Source organism: Brachycentrus maculatus, unplaced genomic scaffold, assembly GCF_059751285.1.
Source record: "Brachycentrus maculatus isolate JH-2025_06_01 unplaced genomic scaffold, ASM5975128v1 h1tg000063l, whole genome shotgun sequence".
Lineage (NCBI taxonomy): Eukaryota > Metazoa > Arthropoda > Insecta > Trichoptera > Brachycentridae > Brachycentrus > Brachycentrus maculatus.
The window spans coordinates 691,695-711,956 of record NW_028280817.1 but is presented as its reverse complement, the minus strand read 5'-3'; the positions used below and the strand labels follow the sequence as shown (position 1 = coordinate 711,956).

General features: G+C 31.5%; 1 long non-coding RNA gene across 1 annotated transcript in view; it reads right to left on the bottom strand.

The window, feature by feature from the left end:
• The window catches only part of LOC148311498 (uncharacterized), a 124,503-nt gene continuing 104,241 nt past the window's right edge, over positions 1–20,262 (bottom strand). Inside the window, exon 3 of the long non-coding RNA XR_015837245.1 lies at positions 1–454. This is a non-coding gene — a long non-coding RNA (uncharacterized LOC148311498). The remainder of the gene's footprint in view (positions 455–20,262) is intronic.

Genomic DNA, 20,262 nt, shown 5'->3' with positions numbered 1-20,262 from the left:
CATGGTTGATTTTCCCTTGCTCCGATATCAACATGTTTAGAGGTGGGTTTCCAGATCTCTCCGCGAATCCCGTTTCAGGATTGATACCGAAAACTTTGCTCCTAGCACCTTGTCCCACCCTCAAGTATTGCATGTGCAAACCCATTGCGGAAAATTCACTAAAAATGTCACTAGTAATAAATAAAAATTATCACAGAACCGAACCACCCTATATTAATTAAAAAAAACCTCAAACTAAGGCACTTAGAATCACAATAATTAAAATCTTAAGAACAAATTAGATCACTTATTTATTTCTATTTCACGAAGAAATGTTTTGCGCAAGTTCTGTTTATGTATTTGAAAAACACAATCACTATTTGGTTGTCTAAACTAGGAGTTTGTGTTGTAGTCAAATTTGTCACCATATTTTATGAATTTTTTCCTTGCTGTTCCAGTATACTTCGACCGATTCCTGTAACAAAAAAATTAAATAAATATTATTTTATTTTATGTATTAATTTTAAATCAAACACAGATTTTTTAAGTCTACTAAGTTGTATTTTATTAACAAAAAACACATAAAAAATTATATTGTGACAATTGTTTCGCCTTGTTAGGGCATTATCAAACGAACGCCAAGTCAATAAATAAATTATTTTATTTATTGTTTCGGCATTTACTTTGTGGTAAGACATGTTACAATGATTAAAGAAAACACTTGTTTTTTACCACTTGAGTTTTATTATAGACTACATGTTTCAGAAGTTAAACTTCCATCATTCAGGTCTGTATAGTAACTAAAATATAAAATAAATAATTATAGAACAATTTTATATTTTATATTTTAGTTATACAGACCTGAATGATGGAAGTTTAACTTCTGAAACATGTAGTCTATAATAAAACTCAAGTGGTAAAAAACAAGTGTTTTCTTTAATCATAGTATATAATTATTTATTTTATAATTAAAATGTAAGTTTGTCATAAAATCACTATAAATAATTTATTTTAACTTAATTATAATGTTTACTGGTTTCGGAACTAACCGATTCTTTATCAAGACTGATTAATACTAAAACACTTTCTACTTAACAATATTCAATATTTAAAAAATATTTTTAATAAGTAGGTTATCACATACATTAATTAATTACGCATTATCGGAAAGCAAAGTACTCGTGCCTACTCAGATATTATTTTATGCATCATGGCCAAAGTTAGACTGGGCGCAGTTTATTTCAAAGTAAAGAGGATACTTAAAGCATTTGATAAAGTATCGTACTCAACGTCAGGGTGATCATGAATATATTTTGCTTCTAATCGTGTGCCGATTTCACTAACGCCGTTAATATTCTTACAACGCTTAACCGTCTGTAAATAATATTCTTACAACACTCAACCGTCTTAAAATTAGTACTTGTGAATGTGATGAGACTCATTTAGTGTGGTTATGTCCAATTTTTGATAAAGAAATATTTAAATTGGTAACAAAATATGCGAAAGAAGATTTGCAGTTGACAATTTTTTATGAGGGCAAAAAGATCTTTTGGATTTTGTAGTGTCTATTTAGAAAATATGTAGAATAAAATATAAAGGCGAATCTTGATTGATAAATGATATTGAATCCATATGGTCTATTCCATTGTTTTTATACAAAACTAAATGAAGGACATCTTGTGATGACGTCTCATCACGTTCACAAGTAGAGTTTTGTCTAATTTTAAAACGGAAGAGCTATTCTCGAAATGCTCCATGACTTATATTTAAAACATTTTGAGTGTGTCCAAATACTTGTTCACAAAATCTGGATTATCACCAATTACAGGAGTTATCATCATATTATTATTTTTATTTGTAAATAAATTATCTGGTCTATTATAAGCTTAAGTAATAAAAATGAAAATGGTATTTTCTGGAGTTTCTCATGTGTGTGATTATAATCCAGGATTCGGACCTCACATACTAATATAAGAGTTTCTGCTTAATAAAAAGCTTCTTTACATCTCACCAATAGATGTCTCTAGTGAAGTTCTAGTGATTCAAGAACAATGTTTCTACATTGGTTCATATACAACATTTTGAGTGTGTCCAAATACTTGTTCACAAAATCTGGATTATCTCCAATTACAGGAGTTATTTTCATATTATTTTTTGACATCTCATCAAAGATGAAGAAGAATATGGAAGTCTGGGCGTTTACGGGGCTGACCACCGTCATCGGCTGGTTTAAGTGGCCACTTAACACACGTGTAACATTCACCAATTCAATATAAGAGTTTCTGCTTAGTAAAAAAGCTTCTTTACATCTCACCAATAGATGTCTCTAGTGAAGTTCTAGTGATTCAAGAACAAGGTTTCTAAATTGGTTCATATATATATATAGAACTTCCAAGAATTGGAGTAGTGTGGTTGTCAATAATGGGTAGAATTGGCGAATGTTACACGTGTGTAAAGTGATCACTTAAACCAGCCTATGACGGTCGTCAGCCCCGTAAATGCCCAGACTTCCATATTCTTCTTCATCTTTGATGAGATGTCAAAAAATAATTGGTTCATATATATAGAACTTCCAAGAATTGGAATAGTGTGGTTGTCAATAATGGGTAGAATTGGTGAATGTTACACTTGTGTAAATCGATCACTTAAACCAGCCTATGACGGTCGTCAGCCCCGTAAATGCCCAGACTTCCATATTCTTCTTCATCTTTGATGAGATGTCAAAAAATAATACTTATATTTAAGAAATGCTTAGCAGAGAACATTTTATAATTCGTCATTGGAGAAATTGTGTTTTGTAGATATGAGTGATTTTAAGTGCGCTTTAAAAATATCATCATCACTCTGGAACTGGTGAATGGTAATTTTTTTAAATTTTTTTATTTGTTTTGGTTCGTGTGAAAATGACTCAGATGGGAATTTAGCTTCATAATAAAATAATTTATGGATATTTTGTTATAAACACATACAATAATAAGACAATAAATAGTCCTAGAATGCACACACATACGCATATATGTGTGGGTATGTATTTTTATATGTAGGTACATATATTTTTGTTTGTAAAATTAAGAAAGATACAGTCAGCGTCGATTTGGCATATTTTACACATATATTAATCGAAGTATTCCTCTTATGGTCGTCAGCGACCTTCCGGGGCACCGGAATCCTCGGGGTTGGAAGAAGAGACATGAGTGGTTGATGCCTTCAGGTGGCATTCTAAGGACATGTCCCAACCATGTCCACCTTCTCCTCTTCAGGACTTCCAGTATGAGGGGCTGTTGAGTTCTTCTCCTCACATCGTCATTCCTGACGAAGTCATACCACTTTATACCCAGTATTCGCCTCAGGCATCTATTTTCAAAACTTGCTAGTTTCTTGCTTTGAGCTTTGACCATTCACCGACTATACTCAGCGGAACTTCGAGACGCCGGACCTGAGAGGAAGCCAAGGAGATGGCGCGTGACAGAGTGACTTGAAGACGACTCGTGTTGGTAATATGCTCCACCTAGGGAGCGAACATGGAAAGAAGAAGAAGAAGATTCCTCTTATTCTCAAGTTACTTATAACAACCTTAATATAAATGTTATGAAAGTTTTTTTTAAACTTGACTTAAAATAATCGTATTGCTCTGTTAAACAAAAAAAACGACGCTTAGATCAATTGTGACTTCAAAACTGACCTGAGGTCAAAAAATGCTTATTTATTAAATAATTTTATTTTTTATTTCATTTAAATTTTATTTTCAGTTAATGCCTTTAACTTGTAAGTAGTGTTACATAATTAGGTAGTGTTTTGGTATTAATCAGTCTTGATAAAAAAAGCGGTTTGCTTCGAAACCGGTAGACATTATAATTAAGTTATAATAAAATATTTATAGTGATTATTAAACAAAGTTACATTTCCATATTATTTTTGACATCTCACCAAAGATGAAGAAGAATATGGAAGTCTGGGCATTTACGGGGCTGACGACCCTCATAGTCTGCTCAACTACTGCTCATTTTACTCAAATTCTTGGAAGTTCTATATATATATATATATATATATATATATATAGATATATATATAAACCAATTTCACTAGAATCACTAGAACTTCACAAGAGACATCTATTGGTGAGATGAAAATGAGCTTTTTATTAAGCAGAAACTCTTATATTAGTATGTGAGATCCGAATCTTGGTTATAATAAAAAACATACATATGTATTTGACGCACTCAAAATGTTGTAAAAGTAATTTTTTAATTATAAAATGGAAAATCACAAAATTAAAGCTTCAAATATAAATTAAATTAAACATTTTACCTTAAAAACCTCTTAAAAAAATAAATTCAATTTGACGATATAGCAAATAATCAAGGTCCGGATAGTGGAGGTTCAATTGTATATTACGAAATAGTAGTTCATACATAATACGTAAACTACATAACCATCTCGCTACGAAACCGGTTTTGCTCTCAATAACGGTCCGAGATACGAGACCAAACTGAGATGCCAGCATCTTATCTCTTCCCCATTCAATGTATTCTACTATTATGTATATATGAAAGTGAAAACCAACCGTTTAATGGAGAGTGTTTTATTAACCTAACCGGGTCTAACAGGGGGATTGAAATCCCCCAATGGATCTCTGTCAGACGGGAGGAATATCTAATTTAACATACTCAACCTATTAAGGATTGTATTCTACTCGTAAAGTGTTTATAACACCCGATATAATAAAAAAAGGATGAAAGTAGACTGAATGCATTCAAAATGCGTTCTCTCAGAAGAATGTGCGACAAAATGATGTATGATAGATGTGCGAATAGTGAAATAAGAAAGGAATGCAAAGCTGAGATAAGCATTATCGATAAAACTAAAAAAGGTGTTTTGAGATGGTTTGGACATGTAGAACGAATGAGTGAAGAAAGAACGGTAAAAAAATATTATGAGGCGAATGTAAGTGTAAAAAGGAGCAGAGGAAGACCGAGAAAAACATGGCACGATCAGGTATGCCAAATACTTGAAAGTAGTCAGGTTAGGGTAGTTACAATCGGCGGGTATGTATGAGGAGATGCATGAACGTGGAAGAGGCGAAGAATGTTTGCAAAGACAGAGTGGTGTGGCGTCCTATTCTCTCTGCCTACCCCTGCGGGGAAGCGCCGAGATGGTTAGTTAGTTAGTTAGTTTATATAATTAATATTTTCATTCATCATTTTCACCGTAATAATTTTATTTTAATGACCTGATGATGGAGTGATTATTCTGAAACCGGTTGTCACGAATTAGTGTTTATTGAAGTGGTGTTACACAAAGCGAACGATTAATGATAAGGAGAGTGTTATCTTACCATACCACAAAGTTAACAATGCTTTTAATATACAAAATACATAAATCATTTATTTCAATCTAATAAATGTAGTATCATCATAATGAGAGAGCGAGACAACTAGACTAGTCGAATTTCGTTTCATCCGAATTCCAGCCTCTCGTTTATCGGACAGCCGCCGTCAGTAAGCTCTTGACTGCGCGTTGAACAGACGTGGCATCTATGCCTCAGCTGGTGGTATGATACTTGCCGAAAACTGTGTACTACGATTTCCATACAAATATGATCTGGGGTCGCTCGGTACCCCCTTCGAATCACGCATATTTTTTGGATGATCAGTACGGAAAAGGTTAGTCAATTATAATCTGCTGTGACTCGAAGCCCAATTCTTTTATTACGTTGAATTTTAATTTAAAAAAAATACCGCAGAATTAACGATTTATATAAGTAGGTCACAATGAAAGTGGGAAAAACAACAATTAATACTAATTTCTTCGTCTCATTCTTTAGTTTTATACTAATTTGAATATTTAAAATACAAAATAAATACATCTTCTCAACGAACTAACTAACTAACCATCAAGCCGCTTCGCCACAGGTGTGAGCAGAGAGAATCAAACGCCACACCACTCTGTCTTTGCAAACATTCTTCGCCTCTTCCACATTCATGCATCACCTCATACGTACCCGACGATTATTACGACTCCTGACCCGGGCGCTTTTAAGTATTTGACATACCTAATTGTGCCAAGTTTTCCTCGGTCTTCCTCTGCTTCTTTTTCCAAATACATTCGCCTCATAAATTTGCTTAACCGCTCTTTCTTCACTCATACGTTCCACATGTCCGAACCATCTCAACACATCTTTCTTAAATTTATCGATAATGCTTATCTCAGCCTTACATTCGTTTCCTTATTTCATCATTCGAACATCTATCAAACATCGTTTTGCCACACATTCGTCTGAGGGATCGCATTTCGACTGCATTCAGTCTGCTTTCATCCTTCTTTTGCCAAAACTATGCTTCGCTTCCATACATAAGGGTTGGAACCAGAAGTTTCAGACTCTTTTCATTCGTCATACATTCAGGCATCTCATCATACATTTTATGAAAAAAAATCATGAATTTTTGGAAAACGTTTTTCTGAAATTTCAGTGATATAATCGCGTATTGCACAGACCAGTTTCTTGCGTGCTATGGAGCCCGATTCGCAGCCGAGCCTAGAGTATTGCAAACGGCGAAAAGTAGGCTTCGCGGGTACGGGCCCGTGCAAACACGCCTTACCGGTTTGCCGCGGCAAGCGGAAGTAGGTTGTATGTATTACAGCATCTGACGTAAGGCTCTATGTGGGCCAGCGAGGCAGGTAAGTGTCTGTCTCCGATAGTGAGTGTGTTCACAGATGAGTCGCTTTCTTTTGATCCAATGAGAAGATTATCAGCGCGCCTAGAACGTGGGAGTTCTCATAAATTGTCGTGATCCACGACGACTTGAGTGTTCCCAAATACTTGGTCACAGATCTGGGTTATTCAACATTTTTGTCATCTCGATATGTATGAATAAGAAAATGGAAGTTTGGGTGTTTACACCCCATACGACCTGTCATATAGTAGACCTTACTACCCGTCGTAGACCCATTGACCATACTATTTAAATAACAATTTTATTTTTTTTGCAGAGACCCACCAAGCCACCTTGTGTGTCTTATCGGTGGAGTTCTTTTTGCATACATTTAAGAACTACGTTGAGTAAGAAGTTGTCTGCGTCAAATCCGGTTATCATTATAATGAGATATAGAGTGATTTTCGCGAGTAAATCGATCAATTTGCCCTGATTATTTCACTAGTATAATTTTTGTGTTTTATACCAAAATTAAAAAAAATATACATAATTTCTTTGAAAACTTTTGATAAAGAATCTGTCTGTGTCGAATCCGGTCGACATTATAATTATATATAAAGTGATTTTCGTGAGTGAATCGATCAATTTTCGTTTATTGCTTCTCTAGTCTGATTTTTGTGTATTTTATACCAAAAGGTTTAAAAATAAAACATGGATAAGAGTTCTCGTGTGTCCTTGTGGTGGCGTGTTGTGTGTATAGAGTCGAGTGTGTTCCCACTGCGTGTAGATCCGCCGGTTACATAACGATGGGGACATCCACAAACAGGGCTGGCCCATTCTCAAAAACTAACCTAAAATATCCAACTAACCGTCACGCCGCTTCCCGCAGGGATTGGCAGAGAGAAAACTTTTTTTTCTTCTTCTTCTGTCTTTGTCCGCTTCCGTAGTGTAATGGTCAGCACGCTCGGCTACCGTCTTGTAGGTCCCGGGTTCGATTCCCAAGGGGGGTAAAATAAATATAAGTGATTTTTACAATGTTATATTTATTCAATATTACCCTGGACTGGTACCTGAAACAGAGGGCTGATCTCCTTTCCTTCATGCGTAAACGATCAAGATAACACTGCGTTTATATGACGCAGTGCCCTATGCACCATTGGGGTGCGGATAAGGGTTTTATTATTTATTATTATTATTATTATTATTCTTCTTCTTCTTTTTGTAGATCCTAGGAATCTGTTTGTGCCTCCGCATGTCGCTCTTGGGATGTCGACTCCCAGCTGTTTTTCCATCTCTTCGGAGGTCTGCCTAGGGGTCTGCGTCCTTCAGGGTTGCCTTGGAGGGCGATACATGGAAGTCTGTCTTCTGACATTCTGTTTAAATGTTCTTTCCAGTATCGCCTTCGTTGTCGTCCCCACCTCACGATATCCTCCGTCTTAAACATGCTCCGGATGTCGGTATTTCTTACTCGGTCTCGCAATGTGTTTCCGGTTATGGTTATACTTTTTTTTCCATTTAAAAAAAAAGCATATATATCGTGTCATTTAACGTTTGAATTTGTATAAGTTAATTCGGGTTGTGGTCTCGTGGTTAGCGTCGCGGACTGTTGAGTTAAAGTTTTTCGGTTTGAACTCACTCTATCACAATTTCTATCACAATTTTTTTCTAATAATGAGTCACTTAAGCTCAAACAAATAGTACTAAAATGAAGTTTTACTTTCAATTATAAAATCACAATATATTTAAAAAATAAAAAATAAAATTACTTATTGCAGAATTTCATTGGTATTTTAAACTAACTTACTAACTAACAATCACGCCGCTTCTCCGCAAGGTGAGGCAGAGAGAATAGAACGCAACATCAATCTATATTTCGTGTGATTTTACGTTTAAATTTGTATAAAAACGTTTTAAATTAATGCTTACGGTAATTATTCAAATATTGATGGTTAGTTGAATGTTACACGTGTGTAAAGTGATCACTTAAACCAGCCTACGTCAGCCCCATAAATGCCCAGACTTCCTTATTTTTCTTCGTCTTTTATGAGATGTCAAAAAATAATATTATTATTATTATTTTAATGCACGTTTAGGGCAGCCCTGTTAAAATAAACATGTGATAGTTATTTGGTTAACGAATGTTTATTTTTTAAATATTTCACAATACGTGCGAATATTAAGAGTTGGTATTGTCATTTCACATCCACGATTTAACTTCATTTTTAACATATCGCTCACTCCTTTCAACAACGTCATATATAAAAAATCGACAATTTTCAGTTTTGCGTGTTTTCGGAATGCCCAGAAAATGTACTATATCCTAGCAAAAGTGGCATATTTTTAACTTAATATTTACCCGGAACATGGCAGAAAGTGTTGTTTTTTCATTTTGAAGAAAAGGAAAACTATATTTTTTAAATATAATATTTAAAATATTTTTCAAATGGTGAAAACACTTTCAAGTTTTACCTAAAAAGATCTTTTGCACTGTAAAAAGTTCAATAAGTGGCTTGATATTTATTTTTAATACATTTTATAATATTTAAAAAAATTAAAAACGATCTCCTGAAAAATCTAATTTTTTATTATATGATGTTGTTGAAAGGAGTAAGCGAAATATAAAAAAGGAGAAAATTCAACACTATCATAAAATATATCACATCTTTAATTTTCATTATTAAATAATTGTTCTTCTTTCTTCTCTTATTCATATATATTTTTTTAATTTTTAAATATATTAATAAAAAGGAATGGTTTCTTTGAATGAATGGGTCCAAAAAGTTCTAAAACTAACTAACTAACTCACCGTCACGCCGCTTCTCCGCAGGGGTAGGCAGAGAGAATAGAGCGCCACACCACTCTGTCCTTGCAAACATTCTTCGCCTCTTCCACTTTAATGCATCTCTTCATACATACCCGCCGATTGTTACGACTCCTAACCTAACCACTTTCAAATATTTGGCATACCTGATCGTGCCATGTTTTTCTCGGTCTTCTTCTGCTTCTTTTCCAGCTAACATTCGCCTCATAAATGTCTTTACCGGACTTTTACTTAAGGAAATTAAATAATGATCATATTCAAGATTTTTTTTGTATTTGTCAATCAATCTCTTCTGCAAAGTTAATGCCAAAATAATAAATAATATAACGTCATTTTTATTTGAAATACATAACGATTTTTCATCTCATCTTGTTTACAATAGTTAATAAATAAATTTGAGTATTAACTATAGAGAATTGATTACATGTATGTTTAAAAAAATATATATTTAAATAAATGGCGTCTTAAAAACAACAACCTTTAACACTTGAATGATGTATTTAAAAAAAAACTATAATCGGTAAACACTTTTTTTACAAGTTTAATGAAGATTATTAAGTACTATTTTTTGACATCTCATCAAAGATGAAGAAGAATATGGAAGTTCGGGCATTTACGGGGCTGACGACCGTCATAGGCTGGTTTAAGTGATCATTTTACACACGTGTAACATTCACCAATTCAACCCATTATTGACAACCACACTACTCAAATTTTTGGAAGTTCTGTATGTATGAACCAATTTAGAAACCTTGTTCTTGAATCACTAGAACTTCACTGGAGAGATCTATTGGTGAGATGTAAAGAAGCTTTTTATTAAGCAAAAAATCTTATGTATATTAGTATGTTAGGTCCGAATCCTGGATTATAATCTCACACATGAGAAACGCCAGAAAATACCAAGTTCTAGTGATTCAAGAACAAGGTTTCTAAATTGGTTCATATATACAGAATTTCCAAGAATTTAAGTAGTGTGGTTGTCAATAATGGGTAGATTTGGTAAATGTTACACGTGTGTAAAGTGATTACTTAAACCAGCCTAAGACGGACGTCAACCCCGTAAATGCCCAGACTTTCATATTCTTCTTCACTTTTGATGAGATATCAAAAAATAATATGAAAATAACTCCTGTAATTGGAGATAATCCAGATTTAGTGAAAAAGTATTTGGACACACTCAAAATGTTGTAAGATTATTAAGATTTTTTACGAATACGGCGCTATATAAATTGTGCATTATTCATATCACTGTATGGAAGATAATATTATATACTGAGAGAATACTTATAATAAATAATTAATTAAGGGTAACTATCCATCATGCCTCTACCCCGCAGGGGTAGGCAGAAAGAATAGAACGCGACACATATCTGCATTTGAAAAAAATCTTCGCCTCTTTCACGTTCATGCATCTCCTTATACATACCCCCTGATTAATCCAAATCCTGATTATTCGTTTATTATATACAGCGTGTATTATATATTTTAATGAGTTACATTGACAAATTTGTTTCAATAAAAACAATGCGTCATGTATATTCGAATGGTAAAATAAGGAATAAATACATCCCCCTGAAGAAAATGCATCTTCTCTAATAACTTTTAAGAATGGTCTGAGATATTACTATTTTTCATTAGAATCCTAACTGTCCATCAAACGTTCTCCCTTAGTTTTTCCCTCTCACTCCTTCCCTAAACTCCCTTTTTCCTTTGTTTTCCTTATTATCATCAATTTGTAATTTATTTAGGATTTTTAAAATTAAATGTTCAAATACTTTCTACCATCTGATTGCAAACAGCTATATATGGTATCAAACGTATTGATCAATATCACCAGTCTGTTTTTGGTTGGTTGGAAGATACTGCTTTTAAGCAATAAGCCCGTCATTATACGTATTTATTTTTTGTACATGAAGTTTAAATAAATTAAATAGAATGCTGGGATATAGATTATCGATAATTTAAGAATGATCTTTATTGATAAACGAATGTAACATCTACATATATAAATTCTTAAAAATAATATTACCAACAATTGTATTAAGCTTTAAAATATTAATTCTCTAAAATATGGCCATGTCAATAAATTCTTCCTTTCCCAGAAAATAAATATAAGGGTACATACCTACATCCCCCATTAGCTACTGTTGTCTCCCATAAATTATTGCTGCACGTGTTAAAACTGTCACTTAGAATTGTATAGCTACATAAGGACCGTGGTCCAATTGTGTTTTTGTTAATAAAATACAACTTAGTAGACTCAATAAATCTGTGTTTGATTTAAAATTAATACATAAATAAGAATGATCGCATTACTTTGTGTAAATGACGATCAGGTATACGCCGCAACATACCATTGCCATGCCATATCAACTTTTAGATATGTGTAATACTTTTCTAACTAAATACTTTGAATTTAATAAACCGTATTTTGTTGTGTTACTTTATATTTAAATTTGTATATTAAATGTAACTTTTATTCGAAGCACACTAACTTTGTGATTTTCCATTTTTTAATTAAAATGTCACATTGTTTTAACTATATTTTATGTATTATTAACATTTTTAGAATAAGATAATAACTATTAGTATAGGTTTTTCCACGTATTAAAAACGTGGTAAAAACTATATAATACTTTTTTTACTATATATAATACAGATCCACCAAAAAATTAAGAATATGAGTAAAAAACTAAAAAAAATATATTCACATGTACAATAATTATTCAAATATCTGAATTACACGTAAATTTATTTCTATAAAAATTCTACATACAGTAGTTTGGCGAGACAGCAAAAAAATGTGACCTGCAAAAAATACAAGTATTTTTGCTGTTTGTTTTCTACGTTTGAAAGATATAGAAAGATGATATAGAAATGAAATGATATAGAATGTAGAATATAGATGATAAAATATAGATGATAGAATATAGATGTAGAAAATAGATGTAGAATATAGATGATATAGAAATGAAAGATATGAAATGATATAGAAAGATTGATAAAGATATAGAAAGGAGAATGAATGCTGGGAACAAAATGAACGGTGCACTGAAATCAGTTATAGCAAATAAAAACCTATCAGCGGAAGCTAAACTGGCAGTGCACAACGGAGTCCTGGTTCCAACTCTAATGTATGGAAGTGAAACATGGAGTTGGCAAAAGAAGGATGAAAGTAGACTGAATGCAGTCGAAATGCGATCTCTCAGAAGAATGTGTAACAAAACGATGTATGATAGATGTGCGAATAGTGAAATAAGGAAGGAATGCAAAGCTGAGATAAGCATTATCGATAAAATTAAGAAAGGTGTGTTGAGATGGTTTGGACATGTAGAACGAATGAGTGAGGAAAGAACGGTAAAACAAATTTATGAGGCGAATGTTAGCGGGAAAAGAAGCAGAGGAAGACCGAGAAAAACATGGCACGATCAGGTATGCCAAATACTTGAAAGTGGTCAGGTTAGGAGTCGTAACAATCGGCGGGTATGTATGAGGAGATGCATGAACGTGGAAGAGGCGAAGAATGTTTGCAAGGACAGAGTGGTGTGGCGCTCTATTCTCTCTGCCTACCCCTGCGGGGAAGCGGCGTGATGGTTAGTTAGTTAGTTAGTTTTTGTTTTCTACGTCATTTAAAACCAATGAATATGTATTTCTTCAAATCATAATGTAACTATTATTATTAGATTAAAACCAGTATTTTTAGCTTTTCCACTTAATTTTTATTTGACCAGCGACCGGGTTTCGTCGTTATCGACATCATCAGACTGGTCAAATAAAAATAAAGTGGAAAAGCTAAAAATATTGGTTTTAATCTAATAATATATTAAAATGCAATTCCATCACCAAGTGTCAGTGGATAATATAAATCCATAATGTAACTGTGTAAATTATGAGATTTTATATGTGAAATGGACTTTATGTTTTTAAATATAAAACGTTTTCAGAATACTCCATACGATTTCAACTCTTAATGTTATACACAAATTAATTGGTCAAATTATAAGCAGAAATAAGAAATAAAAACGGTATATTATTTCTCGAAATAATATATCAATATAATCCACAAAGTTAATGCTTTCAATATTCAAAAAATTAAAATGTTATTTTTTGGCGTTTCTGAAGCATGTAAATACGGTATAATCTTGAATTTGGACCTCACATACAAATGAAATAATGTCTGCTTAATAAAAAGTTTCCTACATCCCACCAAACATGTCTCTAGTGAAGTCAAGCACTGTGTTTCAAGTTTGATCAATACATCTAGAAGTTTCAAGAATTTGAGTAGTGTATTTGTCAATCATGGGTAGCATTGGTGTATGTTACGCGTGTTTAAAGTGATCACTTTAAACAACCTATGAAGGTCGTAACCCCTGTAAATGTCCAGACTTCTATATTCATCTTCATCTTTATTAAGATTTAAAATAAAATAGTGTCTTATATTTTCACAATATTTGGAAACTAATTACTTCAACAACCTTCGAACAGACATGCAAAACATTGAAGACATTAAAATGCTAAAAAATAAATTAAAGTATTTTAAATTATTTAAATTTAACATAAAATTTATCATTGAGATTCTCAAACGATTTTTCTACTCCGAAATGCAACACCAAGCAATTTCAGAAAAACTTCAAATATTTGGCAATCAAACATTTCAATAAACTCCCTAAAGAAATAAAAAAAATAGTTGATATAAAAATACGTAAGAAAAAAATTAAAGCTCTTAACATTTAAATCTTGAAAAAATGTACAAAAAAGACTATTATATCTTTTGTTATACAACATTAAACCACGAGTGTAAGTCCCACTCCAAGCACAAGAGCACAGTCTCTTTTATGGAGAGGCACAGCGAATCGAAGTATAAATGTTCTCCATATGTATAAATGATTCAAATGTATTATGTTATGAATAAAAATGTATGAAAAAAATACGTGCGTGAAAGAAAAACAAAGAAAAAAACACGGTAAAAAAAAATAATTAAAAAAAAAAATAATTTACAATATATTTGAAGCACTAACTCTGTGATTTTCCATTTTATAATCAAAATGTAACTTAGTATAAAATCACTTAAATTATTTAATAAAAACTTATTTATAATGTCTACCGGTTTCGGAGCTTATCGGTAGACATTATAATAAAATATTTATGGTGTTTTAAAACAAAATTGTATTTTAATTATAAAAGACAGATGTTTTACCAACTAACATAACTAACAAGTGTAAGTCCCTCTCCAAGCACAAGAGCTCAGTCTCTTTATTGGAGAGAACTGTGTTTTTAATTTGTAAGTAGAAATATTCAATTAGTTAAAATATTTAAGCGGAGGGCTGATCACCTTTCCTTCGTGTGTTAACGATCAAGATAACACTGCCTTTACATAATGCAGTGCCCTATGCACCATTGGGGTGCGGATAAGGGTTTGAATTAAAATATTTAAAAAAACTTTTGTAACCATAATCAAAATAATAATAAAACCCTTATCCGCACCCCAATGGTGCATAGGGCACTGTGTCTTATAAACGCAGTGTTATCATGATCGTTTTACTTATGAAGGAAAGGTGATCAGCCCTCCGCTTCAGGTACCAGTCCATGGTAATATTGAATAAATATTACAGTGAAAAAATCACTTATATTTATTTTTACCCCCCTTGGGAATCGAACCCGGGACCTCCAGAACGGTAGCCGAGCGTGCTGACCATTACACTACGGAGGCGGACGAAATCATAACCATATGAAATAATAATAAAATAAGAGTTTCAGTTTTTTCATTGGATCTGTAAACTTGAGATTTTTTCAGGCGTAAATAACTGAAACCGATTGCAACTGAAATTCACGGTAGATTACATATTTGTATGGGAGTGTAACATACCGTAATATATTTAAATTTTATTTCGGTTACGTGGTTTTATCGCAATATAAAATTATGATAGGCCAGACTGTTATACAGCTGACCTTAATACAAACTTACCGTAGACTCACTTCCTATGGTTGGGAAATAACACCGAATTAATGAAAACTCGTTTTTCGTTTTTACTTATAAGGTATTAGGAACTTCCTGATGAACAGTATCATTATTATTTATCGAATATCCACTATTAGTTCATCATATATTACATGCACATATAATAAATATTAAAAAACACACATATGTATAATCTTAAAAACTTGATTTTTCAAGATATCGTTTTTAAGGTTTAAAAATGTACTACTACTACTACTACGACCATCACGCCGTTTCCCCGCAGGGGTTGGCAGAGAGGATGGAACGCCACACTCTTCTGTCCTGACATACACTCCTCGCCTCCTTCACATCCATACATCTAGTCATACATGCCCTCCGATTACGCAGACTTTTGACACCGCCAGATTTTAGGTTCTGATTGATCTGATCGTGCCAAGTCTTTTTCGGTCGTCCACGTTCTTTTTTCCCTCTCACATTTGCCACATATATTTTCTTAGTCATTCTCTCGCTATCCATTCGCTCCACATGTCCATACCACCGCAAAGAACTCTTCCTAATCTTTTCAATTATTCCTAGTTCAGCCTTACATTCCTTTCTTATATCGTCGTTTTTAATTCTATCATACAATCATTTTCCACACATTCGTCTGAGGGAGCGCATTTCAACATTTCGCATTTCATTTAAAAATGTAATAATTTATAAAGTTTAAAAATATAATAGTTTAAAAATAAATATCAAGCCAATTATTGAACTTTGTTAAAAAGATCTGTTGCGCAGTTAAAAGTTTAACAAGTGGCTTGATATTTATTTTCAACACATTATATTTTATTTTTAAACATTAAAAACGATCTTCAGAAAAATACAGTTGTTTGATATATGACGTTGTTGAAAGGAGTGAGCGATATGTATGTGTTTGTTTGTGATATTATAATATTGCTTTAAATACGAAAATACATTATTAAATTATAAAACATAAAAAATGATACATTCACAATCAATTTACATCAAAATAATTATAACATTAATTATTTATGTTATATATAATAATTCTTAAAAATGTTAATGTTGATCGGATTATTGATGTAAAGTTTGCCAAATTTACATAAAATAATACATATACATTTTAATACAAAATCAAGTGACAATTTCCCGTTACAGTTATGTCCACATTCCTGAAATAAGAGGAGGCCTGCAACGGTTATAAAATCACTCAAATCGTAAAAAATAAGGAAAATACATTTTTTTATTCGTGGCTTTTTGATATGGGACACTTATGTTAAAAATTGGTCACACCACCAAAATCAAGATTAAAATTTTAATATAAAATAAAACCTTTGTATAAGACCACTTTTAAGTTTATTAATATAAACATGACATAGATTTATATTATCCACTGACACTTCGTGATGGAATTGCATTTTTAATATATTATTAGATTAAAACCAATATTTTTAGCTTTTCCACTTTATTTTTATTTGACCAGCGACCGGGTCTCGTCGTTACCGACATCATCAGTCTGATGATGTCGGTAACGACGACAAATTAATCAATAAATATAAATAATATATTTATTGATTAATTTGGAGTTCAATTTGTAGAACTCTATATTTTATATTTTAAATATAAAAATCAAACACTTCACTATAGTAGTTTGATGATGGCCTAACAAGGCGAAACTATTGTCACGATTTATTTAAAAACGTTAATTTAAAAATAAAATATACAACCTAGTAGACCGAAAACAGAATTTGATTTTAATATATTTAATTTAGGTCCATAAATCTTGGTCAAAACTGTCGTCAAGAAGAGGCGATTCAGTTGGCTTGGCCATGTACTCCGCATGCCTCCCGAGAGCCGCCGTCAAGCCGATTTTTGATTTATGACGTTCTTTAAAGGAGTGAGCGATATGTGTCGCCTACTTTCAAAATCCGCCAGATATAATTTTATAAGATTTTAAAAATAAATACTCTATCGGAATGCCAATTGTGGGTGTTATTGTTTAAGATATACTTGAAAACCCTGTAATAATACTTAAAAACAGCGTTGTATTTCAAATTCTGCTATATTCATGGAATTTGCCTTCTGACCCATATCGGCTAATCTGAGAGCGGTAATAGGTCAAAAATTAAGACGACGTCATTATCGGTTTGTGTCTCGTGTTATTTTTAAATACTGGAAAAAATCCCAAAAAATTGGAAAATTCTCTATTTCATAATATTTTATCCAAAGATAGACAAATGTTTGAAACATAAATGTTACTCGGAGAAGTTTGCATTTTTTGCAAAATAGACTTACATGGATCTGTCGGATTTTGAAAGTAGGCGACACATATCATCCATCAAATGGTCAATAGAAACTCCATTAAAAAATAATAAAAAAATAAAACTTTTGAGTAATACTTATTCAGATATTATAACTCAGAACCATCAAAATTTGATATGTGAATATTAGTCAAAGTTTTATATATACATATATATATATATATATTTATATATATATATATATATATATAAATATATATATATATATATATATATATATATATATATATATATATATATATATATATATATATATATATATATATATATATATATATATATATATATATATATACATATGTATATATATATATATATATATATATATATATATATATATATATATATATATATATATATATATATATATATATATATATATATATATATATATATATATATATATATATATATATATATATATATATATATATATATATATATATATATATATATATATATATATATATATTGTTTTTAAAGAAAAGTTTTATATGGAAACTGTTAAAATGATTAGATGATAATGTCTGTTATCTACAAGTTATAAAACACATCATGTAAATTTTAAAGAAAATCACAATAATAATAAAAAAGCAATAACAGTATTCATAATACAAAAATAAAGAAGTATAGATCACAATAAACTTATTGTGGTCTATATTTCGACTGATAAAAACTGATAAAAAAATATAAAAAATTAAAAATAAATAAGAATAAAAAAACAGCTCCTCTCTTCACCCTTCTACGTCCCAAGGGCACAAATCTAAGAATTATACTCACATACGGTGTTTGAAAAAGATGCGGAACATATCGAAACACGTGCCATAATAGATTTCAATAAATATTGGTATCTAGCAAGTAAAACATTAATTAAAAATATATTAAAAAATTCGTTTTTTGTACAATTTCGACGCAGAAGGGTTAAACTTGTTTCATGTCAAGGGGAATTATTATTCTCAGTTAACCCGCACTAAGGTGACAAACTAAATAATTCCATATCAATATTCAATAACAATTATTCATAAATAATAACGAGCAATTACTGTAAACTGCATGTTTATTACGGACACAAACATACAAAGGGTAGATTTGTTATTGCTTTATTATGCTAACTCGTATGAAGATAATTAAAATAATTGAATCAATTGACGTATACATATAACGTTTTTTTAAAATGTTTTTCATATTTTTTTTTTTGGTTTTCAGTCTCGCCGTTCTGCGTTTTTAAGAACAGCAATGAAGGGTGATTTTGTATCAAGGAACAAGCAGCCGTATTTAATTTTTTAAGTATACAACGTACTAATTATCAAGCTATCTTATTTATCGGCTACCATTCTGGAGGTCCCGGGTTCGATTTCCAAGGGGGGCAAAATAAATAAAAGTGAGTTTTTCACTGTAATATTTATTCAATATTACCATGGACTGGTACCTGAAGCGGAGGGCTGATCACCTTTTCTTCATGTGTAAGGATCAAGATAACATTGCGTTTATATGACACAGTACCCTATGCACTATTGGGGTGCGGATAAGGGTTTATTATTATTTACTATTATCGTATTTATAAAAGTACTTAACGGGTAGCTATCTCTTTTAATGTAGCATTTTTAAATTATTTATTGAGTCGGCATTAACTTTGTGGAATGACATGTTGATTTTTACAAAAAAATTCCTTAACCCCCCCGCCCTTTCTAATATTTATTGACCTAAATATACCCCTAAATAAATTTTTGTTCGTTATTTTTACTTTTCACCAGAAGATGAAAATATCGTAAATATAATATAAATAAAACTCATAAGTGGTATATTTAAGTGTTAATTTTTTTTTTTAATAATTACATTTTAAAAATTTTTTTTATCGCTCTAGCAGAATAATTCAGAAAAACGAGTAATGCGTTCCCTTACTTTTAATTATCTACAAGTTTTAAACAGCTATATCAGGTTAAAATTTTGATCTGTATCACTGTTTTTAATTGGTTAAAAATGTTGCATCTTAGCAACTCTGTTCAAGAAATTTAGTGAAAAAAATGAGACTTCCATAAGACCACTTTGAGTTACTTTTGATTTAGTTTTACTTGCTAAATACCACTATTTCTTAAAATATTATCACGTGTTTTGACAAAAAACATTGTCACGTATTTCGAAAAAATTCAAAAAAATTGTTACGTGTTTCGACGTATTTATGTTTCGATGAGTTTTCAAACACGGACAATTTTTTGTTTATAATGTTAACACGACTAGTTTTGAGAACTACAGATAAACTTAACATCGAGTCAAAATATCTAAAACAGTTTATGAGAACATCTACATATTTACAACATTTTGAGTGTGTCCAAATACTTATTATTTTCAAGTATTATTTTTTGACATCTCATCAAAGATCTCTATGACAGTCGTCAGCCCCGTAAATGCCCAGACTTCCATATTCTTCTTCATCTTTGATGAGATGTCAAAAAATAATAAATACATATATAACTCAAAACAAGACGTTCTTGACGTCAAGTGGAAACATCTGTGAATAGTTTATGAGAA